The sequence below is a fragment of the Sus scrofa genome, chromosome 7 (assembly GCF_000003025.6).
Source record: "Sus scrofa isolate TJ Tabasco breed Duroc chromosome 7, Sscrofa11.1, whole genome shotgun sequence".
Lineage (NCBI taxonomy): Eukaryota > Metazoa > Chordata > Mammalia > Artiodactyla > Suidae > Sus > Sus scrofa.
In genome coordinates, this window is record NC_010449.5 from 50,448,346 (window position 1) to 50,461,955 (window position 13,610).

Below are 13,610 nucleotides of genomic sequence, written 5' to 3' on the forward strand. Positions count from 1 at the left end.
ATTGCCATGAGCTGTGGTGTGGGTTGCAGATGTGGCTCAGATCTGGCGTTGCTGTGGCTGTGGTGTAGGCTGGCAGCTGCAGCTCCGAATGAACTTCTAGCCTGGGAACCTCCATGTACCGAGGGTGCAGCCCTAAAAAAAAAAAAAAAAAAAAAAAAAAAGCAAAAAGAAATAGTGCTCAGTTTCATTAGTAATCAGAATGATGTTGCAAAAATTGAAAATTCTGACAATTCCAAGTGTTGACAGGAATATATATTAACAGAAACTCAGACAGTGATAGAGGAAGTTTGTTTCTGTTTAATTAGTATGGGCACTTTGTTATATTATTATATACTCATCTAGTAGAAAATTAGGCAGCAGTGAAACAAATTACAAATGCATGTAACAATAGGGAAACATTTGAAAATATATAATTTTTAGTGAAAATAGTTACCGAAGAGCACAAAATCAGGCTACTTAAAAAAGAAAAATAAATAATATGTTGCTTGGGGATGTGTATATATGAGTTAGTGCTATTTTAGAAAGGAAAGACATTGATTTTAAAAATTTAGAATGATGGCTAGCTCCGGGGAAGAGACACAGAAAAAAATATAGAGAAGGAGCATGTGGGTTAGAAATATTCTCATTTTGTATGTGAGTCAATGAATCATTCTGTCAGGATTTCACAGGAAATCTTAACAATTTACAATATATTTTACAACATATGTATGTTATATATATATATATGCTTATATTCATCACATATTCACAACAATAAAATATTTAAATAATATTATAAATATAAATTTCCACTTACATTTATATATAGATACAGACAGAGTCACACTGGTATGTATTGTGTGTATCCATTTTGAGTAGTTATCTAAAATTAATGTAAAAAAACTTCAAGAAACAGATTTACCTAGTCTTATAGAGATTTTTTTTTTTGTCTTTTTTGTTTTTTTAGGGCTGCACCTACAGCATATGGCAGTTCCCAAGCTAGGGGTCTAATTGGAGCTACAGCTGCCTTCCTATGCCACAGCCACAGCAATGCCAGGTCCGAGCTGAGTCTGTGACCTACACCACAGTTCATGGCAATGCCGGATCCTCAACCCACTGAAGGAGACCAGGGATCGAACCCACAACCTCATGGTTTCTAGTTGGATTTGTTTCCACTGCACCTCGACGGGAACTTCACCTTATAGAGATTTAGATTAAAACACTTTTGCATGTTCCTAGAAAGATATATTTACACATCACTATATAGATAAAATCATAAACTTATTTTCATAAACCTTTAGTGCATAGACCTCTGTCTTATCCTCAAAGAGATGGGAATGGAAAGGGAAAGGGCACATGACACTTTATAATCACATACAGATACTGATATGCTTGCACAGTGTTAGTGATAACAGATACTAAGCATACAAAAATACAAATGTATTTACAATTATAGATCTCCTGCAAGGAAATTTACATAATCCTGCTTGACTAGATATGCAGATACATTTGAGTAACATTAAACAAGTTCCAGATCCAGACACACACACACACATATATATTTGTGATATATATGTTACACTGGGGAAGAAAATATCTTACAAATATATGTACATACAGATATATGGGGGTGCTCTGTTTACCTAATCCTATATCAAGAGTGACACACAGACATTTTCCTGATTCCATGAAGGAACAGAAGCTAGTACTCAAAGTAATACCATGCCTAAGTAGGTTATTAATTCTAAACATACAAAGTTATAGACACCAATCGATATACACAAACATTTTTTTTTAGGGCCGCACCTGTGGCATATGGAAGTTCGCAGGCTAGGGGTTCAACTGGAGCTGCAGCTGCTGGCCTATGCCACAGCCACAACAATGTCTGATCCAAGCCATGTCTGCGACCTACACCACAGCTCATGGCAATGCCAGCTCTTTAACCCACTGATCAAGGCTAGGGATGGAACCTGAATTCTCATGGACACTAATTGGGTTCGTTACAGCTGAACCGCAACAGGAACTCCTGATGTACATACACTGAAGATATATTTATGTACTCTAAAAGTACTGGTATAGCAATATTTTGTAATACTAAGCAGACACCCATACATTTATAGAACACCATATAAAGACTAGCCATTACTAGCATTTTACAGGTCAAGCTACATAATTTGGGATAGATATCATTACATAATCTGATGTGGACTCAGAGAAAGAAACATTTGAATCATCCTCTAAAGATGTGGATATATTTACATAATCTTAACAAATGTCCTTTTGCATAATTCATTTTGTAAATAGTTCATTTGCATAATCCTTTATGAAGATACAGACACATTTACATAATCCATTACAGGAGTAGACTCATGTATACATGTCAAGATATTCCTATTTAGATATCTATTTATTTACATAAGTCTATACAATAATTTCTATTGTATACAGATATATTTACAAACTACTAGATATTAAAAATATAGATGAGGTCCCACTATGCCACAATGGGATCTGTGGTGTATTTGCAGAACCAGGATGCAGATTTGATCCCCAGCCAATCACAATGGGTTAAGGATCCAGCATGGCTAAAGCTATGGTGTAAGTTGCACCTGTGGCTCAGATCTGATCTCTGGCCTGGGAAATCCATCTGCTGTGGGGTGGCCAAAAAGAAAAAAAGAATGTAGAGAGATGCATTTTCATAATTGTATAACGCAAAGAACATGTATTAATATGAATATTTGCATATATATATATTCCTACACACATGTAGATTTATATAGTTAAACATATATTTAAGCATGATCTTAAACAGATGTGGAATAAAAATCCTATTCTGGTACAAATAAAAAATATAGTGAATAGTCCTATACAGTCAGAAAATCTATATTCCTAGTCCTGTGGAGTATAAATATATAAAATCTTATATATAATCGTGTAGAAAATAGATTGTAAATCTCATTCAGATCCACACTTGAATCCAGATTCATGCCCTTAACTCTATCCGTACCCAGGTCCACAACTTCACAGACATCCATCTTTAACTTCATTTCCATCCACAACCACAACTACAGTCTGAACCTTGGTTCTTTCCCAGCTTTCTTTTTTTTTTTTTTTTTTCCTTGCTATTTCTTTGGGCCGCTTCCTTGGCATATGGATGTTCCCAGGCTAGGGGTCAAATCGGGGCTGTAGCCACTGGCCTATGCCAGAGCCACAGTAACACGGGATCCGAACCGTGTCTGCAACCTACACCACAGCTCATGGCAACGCTGGATTGTTAATCCACTGAGCAAGGGCAGGGATCGAACCGCAACCTCATGGTTCCCAGTCGGATTCGTTAACCACTGCGCCACGACGGGAACTCCCTTTTTTTTTTTTTTTCTTTCCCAGCTTTCTATGCCATCCCCATCTCAATTCCATCCACACCCTTGTGTGCAAATACACGCAATTATACCCATAGGGAGATCATGTATTCTTACTCCCATATAAATCAACATCTTCTTAATCTTACACACAGACATTCAAATACTGAATCCTCTAGGTACATAAACATTTGTTTACCATATGTGTATACTTTTTCCTGTCCTTAATCTCACACACACACACACACACACACATGCACACACAGACACTGGATACAAACACATACAGATACTTAGTCCCATACATACTTCATTTACTATAATAATATTTAGGTTTATTTATTTTCTTAATCAAGTATATACTTCTATTCATATACACAAACCCACAGTTTTTTGTTTGGAAGGAGTTATTGTTTGTTTTGTAATAATGGAATTGTATTATGTATTTTCCCGCTTCCTTTCCTTATTTTATTTTATTTTATTTTATTTTATTTATTTTTGCCATTTCTAGGGCTGCTCCTGTGGCATGTAGAGGTTCCTAGGCTAGGGTCTAATTGGAGCTGTAGCCGCCAGCCTACACCACAGCCACAGCAATGCACAGTCGGATTTGTTAACCACTGAGCCACAACGGGAACCCCCCTTTCCTTATTTAAAACTACTTTGGGTGTTCCCGACGTGGCTCAGTGGAAAGGAGTCCATCTAGGAACCATGAGGTTGAGGGTTCTATCCCTGGCCTCGCTCAATGGGTTAAGGATCCAGCATTGTCGTGAGCTGTGGTGTAGGTCACCAGTAGACATGGTTTGGATTTAGCATTGCTGTGGCTGTGGTGCAGGCCGGCGGCTACAGCTCCAATTTGACCCCTAGCCTGGGAACCTCCACACACCATAGGAGGTTTTCCTAAAGAGGAAAAAAAAAAAAAAAAAAAACCTACTTTGTGGATAGTTTTCCAAATCAACGGGTATGCATCTGATTCATTCATTTGATGACCATAGCATTTCTTTCTCATTATTGCCACAGCTAACAATGCCATGATAAACATCTCTGCATATGGATTCTTAGTTACTGTGGCTTTTGTTTCTAGAGGAAATTTCCCCAGGAGTGAATTTCTAGGTCAAAAGCTATACATTATTTGAATAGATGTTGTCAGCTCCCTTTCCAAAAAAGATTAACAATTTACCTCGCCACCAGTGATGTATAAAGGCATCTTTCCCCTAGATTTCTACCTCCAACAGGTATAGATCTTATTTCATTTTCAGTAATCTATGAGCATGAAATGCCACTTCATTGTTAATTCAATTTATTTCCCTATGTGTAAATTTGAGCAGTCTTCTTATTTTTGAGCCATTTGGAGCTGTTGTACTGTGAAGTATCATTGCGCACACTCTGCTCACTTTTCCTCTTGATCATTCACACTTTCTTTCCGATTTGCGGAAGTGCTTTTTATATTTTACACCTTTACATCTGTCCTACGGATTTCAATTACTTTACCCAGATCTATTATTTGTCGACCAATATGCACTGTCTTTTGCCTCTAAAAATCGCAGTCTGTATGTATTTATAATGAAAGAATTCACTTTGCTCATATTTATTGCAATTACTGAGCTATTCAATTTCATACCTTCCATGTTCTCGTATGTGTGTTCTTCATTTTACATACATGTATTTTCTCTTCCTTTTACTTATATTGGAAGGTTTGATCAAACAACTCTGGATTCTGTTATTTTACCTTTTTAATGGAAATGTGTACTTTCTTTTCCATTGCATTGGTTACCTTTTCTTTCTCAGCCTTTCATAATCCTATGCATACGACTCTACTATTAAAACTGAAGTTTTGAACCTTTTAGAAATGATGGCCTTATATTTATGGGTCATGGACAAAATGATATTCATAGATTGTTGCATGCTTAATATTTATGGAGCACCTCCTATATGCCAGAGACTTGTGAAGTGCTGGAGAGACTTCAGTGTACAGAGTAGATAAAAGTCCTGCCTGTGCTACAGTTTCCAGCTGAATGAATGGTGGTGTCATTCGCTGAAAGGGCGGACACTGGGGAGGCTCATCAGTTGAAAAATTATATCGGAGCATGAGGATGGATATTGGTAATAACTGCTACTATTTATAGAGGCTGAACTATAGTCCATTGTTCTAGATTTTTTTTTAATGCATGCACTCAATTCCTCTTCACACCAGTCCCCTGAAATAGATATCATTACCATTTCTTCAGAAACTCAAGGCACCGAAAAATTTGTTTCCTTCCCTTTATACAAATACGCTATTACAAAGCTATGAGGGGACAGAGGTGGGATTCGATTCTAAGCACATTAGATCCACATTCCGCACCAGGAACCACTGCTCACTCAACCCTCTAGATGAGATCACCCAGAGAACTCGTGAAGATAAAGAAAATAAGTCTGCAGATAAAACCTTGCGGCACGGTGACATTCAGAATTGGAACGGGGTGGAGAAACCAGCTTTGGAAGCTGAAAAAAAGTCTACTGAGTTGAAAGAAAATCTGGAGACTAGTATCTGGGAAAGTAAGTGAAGTTAATGTTTCAAGGATTGAGATATAGTCAGATATATTAATATAATATAAACAAAAATCCTAGTAGACTTGATCTAAAAAAAATCAAAGTTTTTAATCTAAAAGAGTTAAAATACGCCTGTTGTGGTAAACACGATTTTTTAAAGCTGGAGAAAGCACACGTATGCAGCAGAAAAAATAAATATGATTGTGTATCTACAGATACAAAGGATATTTATATATGATGTGAGAATATCATGCTCAAACTTATGAAATGCATTTGAAAATATAGATAATTAATTCTCATGAGTAGATTAATTACCAAAATCATCTCAGGAAGAAGTGAGAAATTTAGACCCCAAATCCTGCAAAAAATTGAGTCACTACTACAATAGCTCCTTCTTTAAAGCTACTAAAGGATCTACTCAGATCATTTAATGGAGGAATTTTACAAGGTCTTCAGGGAAGAGAAAATTCCATTTTTAAGAACTAGTTCCAGAGCAAGAGAAAAAAAAACTTCCCAATTCACTATAAGAAATCAGCATGACCAGATATGCAAAACACAAGAAGACAGGGAGTTCCCGTTGTGGTGTAGCAGAAATGAACCTGACTAGTATTCATGAGGATGCAAGTTTGGTCCCTGGCCTCGTTCAGTGGGTCAAGGATCCAGCATTGCCGTGAGCTGTGGTATAGGTTGCAGACACGGCCTGGATTCTGCGTTGCTGTGGCGTAGGCTGGCAACTGTAGCTCCCATTTGACTCCTAGCCTGGGAACTTCCATATGCTGCAGGTGTGGCCCTAAAAAGAAAACAACAACAACAACAACAACAAGATGGAGCCAAAAAGTAAAAATAAAAAATAAAAGTATTCACATATATCACTTTTGAAAATAAATGCAAATATCACAAATAAAATATAAATTAGTGTTCGAGCCCAGTCAAGTATTAAAATGAATACTACTTCATAACCAAGCTTGGTTCAATCCCAAGAAGGCAAAGGTGTTTTCAACCTTAGGAAACACATGATGGTGTTTACTACACTAATGGATTAAAGGAAGAAAATCATAACTCCATCTCAAAAGATGGGGAAAAATATTTGAATCAGTTCCTGATTAGAAACAAAAAATACTAACAGGAGTTCTCTTGTGGCTCAATGGGTTAAGGACCAAATGGACTTTCTGTGAGGTTGAGAGTTCTATCCCCAACCTCAGTGGGTTAAGAATCTGATGTTGCTGTGAGCTATGGTATAGGTCACAGATGCGGCTTGGATCTGGTGTTGCTGTGGCTCTGGCGTAGGCCAGCAGCTGCAGCTCCAGATCCAATTCAACCCTTGGCCCTGGAATTAACTATCTCTGGAGGCACTTTACCCAAAAAGAATATAAGAATATATATATGTATAGCTGAGTCACTTTGCTGTACAGCAGAAATTAACACAACATTGCAAATCAATTATACTTCAAAAAATTTTGTTTAAAAAGAGAGACACATATAATAAAAATTATATATATATATTTAAAAAACTACAGGCTATCATGGAGATTAGGGAAGGCTTTAGACAGTGAACAAGGAAAATGATAGAAATTCAGGGGGGCTTGGAATTCCCGTCGTGGCGCAGCAGAAACCAATCCAACTAGGAACCATGAGGTTGCAGGTTCGATCCCTGGCCTCGATCAGTGAGTTAAGGATCTGGCGTTGCCATGAGCTGTGGTGTAGGTCACAGATGTGGCTCAGATCTGGCGTTGCTGTGACTGCGGTGTAGGCCAGTGGCTACAGCTCCGATTAGACCCCTAGCCTGGGAACCTCCATATGCCACGAGTGTGGTTCTAAAGAGACAAAAGACAAAAGACAAAAAAAAAAAAAAAAAAAAAAAAGAGAGAGAGAGAGAGAAATTCAGGGAGGCTCAAAAAAGTCATAACAAGAACTGCCCAAAGAAGGAGCTACTTTGGCAATGATCCTGCTGCTCTGAAAATAGTCAAAGGCTGAGAGACAAAAGCGATGTTACTTTTTAAAGGGAGAGGGACTCTTCCCTGGAAGGAAATCGAGACTGGATGGTGTCTTGGGCCGCTTCGAGTTCTGATTCAGTGATTCCAAGAGGTGTAGTGATTTGCTATTATAACTTGGTGGCTTATGTAATAACGTGTGGATTTTAGATGCTGATACAGGAAAACGTCTTCCGTGCCTGGCTATCTGCTCCATATTAGTGAATGCAGTATAAATACAATTTCCTGAAGACTCCCTAATTATTGAGTCTACCAAACCCAGCTTCTTGATATGATCATGTTCATGTATTTGGTTGTGTGCCAAATACACGGATCAACTCACCATATTCTAGGCTAACCAATAGAGAAATGAAATGTGACCTTTGAATCACTACTAACATGTATCAAATGTTCACTTTTTTTTAGCTATGTTTCCTACATATGTTTCCATTTTCTGTTTAGACTCAAATTACTCTATGGCTGTTTTGTTCCCAGGTTCTATTACAGAACAAAGCCGTCATCCCAAAGAGTATGTGAAATTGTTCTACACCTAGCATCTTTTAAAAGTTTGGTATAGGCTATGGTTCATGAGCTAGTCAACATTTGTAAAACCCTTCCAGACTTGTCTTGCAGTATTTCTTGCCAGGAAATTGCTCGATCGCAAGATACCTGATGCTTGTGATTAACAAAAATAAGCTTTGTTAGAATTGGGACGTGTGTGTGTGAGTTTTTACTTTTCTTTTTTTTTTTTTCTTTTCAGTTTTAAGATATTTACAAAGCCTTCTTCACATTGCCCATAAAAATGCAAACTAAAGTTTCCCTCCTGACATTCTGTACAAGCTTATTAAAAAACTGTTATAGCCACACGAACAGCCTGCAACTCCGTTCTGCAATTATGATTTGCAATAACTCGGGGAAGTCATGGGCCAAGAAAGGATTATGAGCTGATCTTCAATGCTCTGACACTTCAGCCGGGAAAGGCTGTTGCCCAAGTGCCAATTTGCAGAGTCCCAAACCAGCTCAAGCCAGACCATGAACACTTTGAAAGAGAACCAGATTTCAGCGACCATATGTGCAGTTATTATTCATCCCCATGATAACTGAGTAAAGCAGTGTGTTGGCCTGTCTGGACCCCCATGTGCTGAAGCTAGGACAGGCTAGATGCACTCAATCCCCATGCAGGTACTATTTGCCCCAGAATCCAGATCCAGAACTACCCCCTAGAGGGCAGGGGAGGGGCAGACCTTTCTCCAGATCACAGGGTAAACGTTTTGTCATCCAAACATGTGTCACCCAAATGTAGACACATGGCCATTTCCCAAGACAATGTGATCTTAGTCCACCTCCTTATTACCCCTTCCACCTGGAACTCTGGACTGTCACCCCATTGAGATTAACCCTGTCTCCCTAAACATGCGTCCTCAGTCCTCTAAGGAAATGACATCCTACCTTTATCTCCTCATTCTTTGTATTAAGGCAAGAACCAGATGGACAGGTCTCACTGGTTTCATACCAGGTATTTATAATCACAATACAAACCAGTGAATCAAATAAAGGGAGTTTGGGTTCCTCCCACTTACCAAGTCTGGCTGCAAGTCAGGTCTCCCATGCTTTGTTCTTTGTCTAATCTTGGGTGAAGAAGACCCCAGGACCTCTCAGCTAACATAGATCTTCACCCCCACTGTCCTTACCACATCTCCAAATTCTCCCAGATCTCCATAAGCATCCTCAAGCATCTTGTATGACCACTAAGACATCTCTGATTCTGTGGAGTTCATAGTGTGGTTCAGTGGGTTAAGAACCCAACTAGTATCCATGAAGATGTTATGGATTTGATCCCTGGCCTTGCTTAGTGGGTTAAGGATCTGGCATTGCCCCAAGCTGCGGTGCAGTTTGCAGATCTAGTGTTGCTGTGGCTGTGGTGTAGGCTGACAGCTGCAGCTCCGATGCAACCCCCAGCCCGGGAACTTCCATATACTGTGGGCTTGGTCTTAAAAAAGAAAGAAAAAAGAAAAAAAAACCCAAACAAACCAGAAAACAAAAAACTCTGATTCTGGTCCCGTGTGTCCACATTTCAGAGTGGACACAACAAAACAAATTCTGGGCCAAAAGCAGCTCAGGGATAATCCCAGCTGCATAGTCATATGCAAATGATACGCAATCCAAATTCAAACATTTCAGAATACCTGATTTGAAAAGAAAAAACTCCCAAGACACACTAACCAGGTAACTCACTCTCTAATGACTTTCCATATCAGGTAATTTCTTACAATTCAAGAAGCATAGATATCCATCACACAGCTGCCATAAATGTCTCCTGTCCCACCATATCTATTTATTTCCCACTGACTCTTATGATTTAACCTCTCATTCATGCATACATTCATTTCCTTAGGCAGCATTTACTGAATCCTTGCTACATCTCAAGCATTGTTCTAAGAAAATGCAGATACTAAGAGAAAAAGGAGGCAGAGCTTGCTTCCATGCGCTGTCTGGCTTCAAGGAAGTTCCCAAATTAGTTAATCGGCAATTGGAATCATTTTCAATCAAATTCAATTATCTCAGTGCCTCATCTGAATAAGAAGTGTAAATTCCCATGGAGGGAAGTGGTAAAAAGATGCTGTTGAAGGGCGGCTGTGGCAGACTGCTGCAAGGAAGCCTACAATTTAGCCCAGGCTGGCTCCAAAGCAAAGAAGACAGATTCCAAATAAAGTCATTCTCCTTATAGATCTAATGCCCGTTAATGAAGGTGTGGGTTTCAGAGACAGTATTCTAAAACTTTACAAAAAATTCTTCTAAGGAACGCTGCTCTTAGGTGGCAGCCCATTGAACAGGGCTGCTGAAACCATACAATTCAGATTGGGACTGGACCCCCCCACCCAATCCCCTATGGGCTGGGACTTGAACCCAGCCAAACCCTAGATTGGGACTTGAATCCACTGCCTTTTAATTAAAATCACACCTCTGGTCTCGGGACTTACTAAAGTTCAAGTTCCTTATGCCTCGGCACAGAAGGAATTCAGCAAGAGACAAAATGACAGGTAAGAAGAACATTTATTGAGAGAGATAGACACTCCATAGACCAAGTGTGGGCCATCTTAGCAGGCAAGTGTCCCCGAGATATGCAGTGGTGAGTTTGTATGAGCTGGGTAGTTTCATAGGCTAATGGGTGGGAGAATTATTCCAACTATTTTGGGGAAGCAGTGAGGATTTCCAGGAACTGGGCCACAGTCCATTTTTTGGCCTTTTATGGCTGGCCAAGGAACTGTCATGGTGCCTGTGGGTGTGTCATCTAGTGTATGCTAATGTGTTAACAATGAGCATATAATGAGGCTCAAGGGCCACTGGAAGTTGAACTTTCCACCATTTTGGACCTAGTTGGTGTGAACCAGTTTTCGGAATATCCTCAATGGCTGGGACAGTCTTTAAGGGTTGTGTGCTGCTCCCTTCCCTCCTATTTCAGTACCTTCAGGGATGACACAACCTGATCAGTGAGTCATTTTCCAGGGATCGAAAAACTAAGAGAGTAAGGAACGACAACAAAGTATACACTCATTCCTATTTAATGGAGCTCCTTCTTTTAAAGGAGAAATGATATATTTGCATGTTACTCTATGCTCACAAAATTGAAAAAGCTCTTTCTGTTGAAGGACAAAAATGCTATAAATATTCCGGCCACTAAGATGAATCGCTTCCTGAATCTGATCTTCTTCCCTCACACATTTTCTTCTGCACTCTGCACAGCCCTCTACTTGCTTCCCTGCTCCCTTTAACCCTCGCTCCACCCAGGGGTCTTTGCTCATTTAACACACCAATTGGCAAAACATGACCCAGCCCCCTGCCAGGTTTGGGCCAGCCTGTGAGCTAAGATGAGTTTTTACATTTGTTAATGGCTGGGAGTATGGAATTATGGGAAATTCCCTAAGGAATGCCAGAGAGGATCATCGACAAATGAGCATCACTCTCTTCTAATAACACTTTATTTCTTGGCTGTTTGGCACCACAAAGGCTGAGTTGAAAGGTTGTCATAAGAGGCCTCATGTCTCTCAAAGCCCAAGCTGTGGGCTATTTAGCCCCCGAGAGAAAAAAAGCTGGATGACTCCTCATTTAATGGAGCTATATTCACTTTGTGGTACTTAGTCTCACATGTTGGCTCTGTTTGAGTCTCTAGGAGGTCTGTTTCACTTCTCAGCCACGAAATGTGTTCACTCAGCACTTTTTCTTTCTCTTCCATCATTGAACTTGGACATCCAGCTACCTTCTCCCAAAGGTTAAGCAGCCAGTTGACTGAGCCTTGGCATTGCAGGCCAGTCCTCCCTACTGGCCTCACCTACACCATCTGTAGGCTTTTTCTTGTCTTGATGACTCTCCTGTAGGCTATTTTCAGTCCTTTTATCTCTGGTACAATCTTTTTTCCCCTCTAGAGCTCTTCAGCATAGTCTTTCCACAGCCTTTTCTGCAAAAACCTCATGGGCTTGATCCCAGGGGCCCTGGGCTCCTGTGTCCTCTTTCTTCATCTTCCAAGGCTCACCCCAAAGGAGACACATGGCCATTTCCCTTGGTAATGTGACCTTAACTCCCTTCCTCCTTGGCCTCCCACCTGAAACTCTTGACTTCAGCCAAAAATTCTATGGGCTCCAAACATCTTTTACTTTCTCTAAATATTTTAACACAACTCATCAAAACAAAACCGTTTTTAGTGGGTGCAGGTTTTTTTTCTATGGTAAACAATTTGGAAGTGTTTGTCACAGTAGTTCTATTAAAGCCACATGGTTAAGACACATCTATGACTAATGTTGTCAACATTCCTCCTGTCCCTCAAATTTGTTTTTGCAAACAAGTTTTCACTTTCCATGGAAATGGATGAGCTGGGAGGGTGCAGAGGACCGTGAATCAGGGCTATCTGTTGATAATGCTTTCTGCAATCCCTTACCCAACTCCAGGACTGAGCCGCAAGCTTGACTCCATGGACTACTTCCTTCTCTCTTTGTCCCTACACTCTCCGTATAAATGGAGAGAGTAGCAAATCACAGAGGACCCGAGTGCAATTACAGAAGTAGAAAGAATAGGCGTGAGAGACCCTGAGGATGTTTCAGGAAATGAAATGAATTTCTGGTGTTTGAGGTGGGGGATTAGAAGAAAAGATGTGCTCTGCAGAGAGTTTTGCTGAGCTGCAATGCTCTTTATTACTTTTCGCAATGAAAAATCACTTTAAAAAACAAGAAACAGTGTATGATTTTTAACCCTCTTCAACACCAATAGGACCAGAAATGTGACCCTAAAGGATCAAGACCTAATCTTGATGCTCATTAATTCTAGATGGTCCTTAATTCTGGTCCCAATTTTATCAGTAAAATCTTAACTTATTCGGATCTTAGTGTGTTAGGAGCAACAATCCTCAATGATAGCAAGACACTTGCCCTTCACAAGGCAGCAAGAGAAACTGAAACCGCAGCAAAATCAGGGACCCGTGTGGACAACAGACTCCATGAACTTCTCATCAGGACATGTTCTATATGCAAATTCTACTGCAATCCTGCTCTATCCAATGGTTGGCTGAATTGTTGATTCTAAGAATGCCAAACATACCATCAGTAATTCCTAGGCATTTCTGAACCTGTGGGGTCCTCCTCTGGGAGATAGAAGTCATTGAACCATGAGAGGTGATGCTCTTATGTCTCTGGGAACCACTAGACCCTGCAAACATATGGGTCTGTGCAATTGGTATAGCTTTCATGCAAAAATACACAGCCAGGGTCCTGGGAGCCACCCA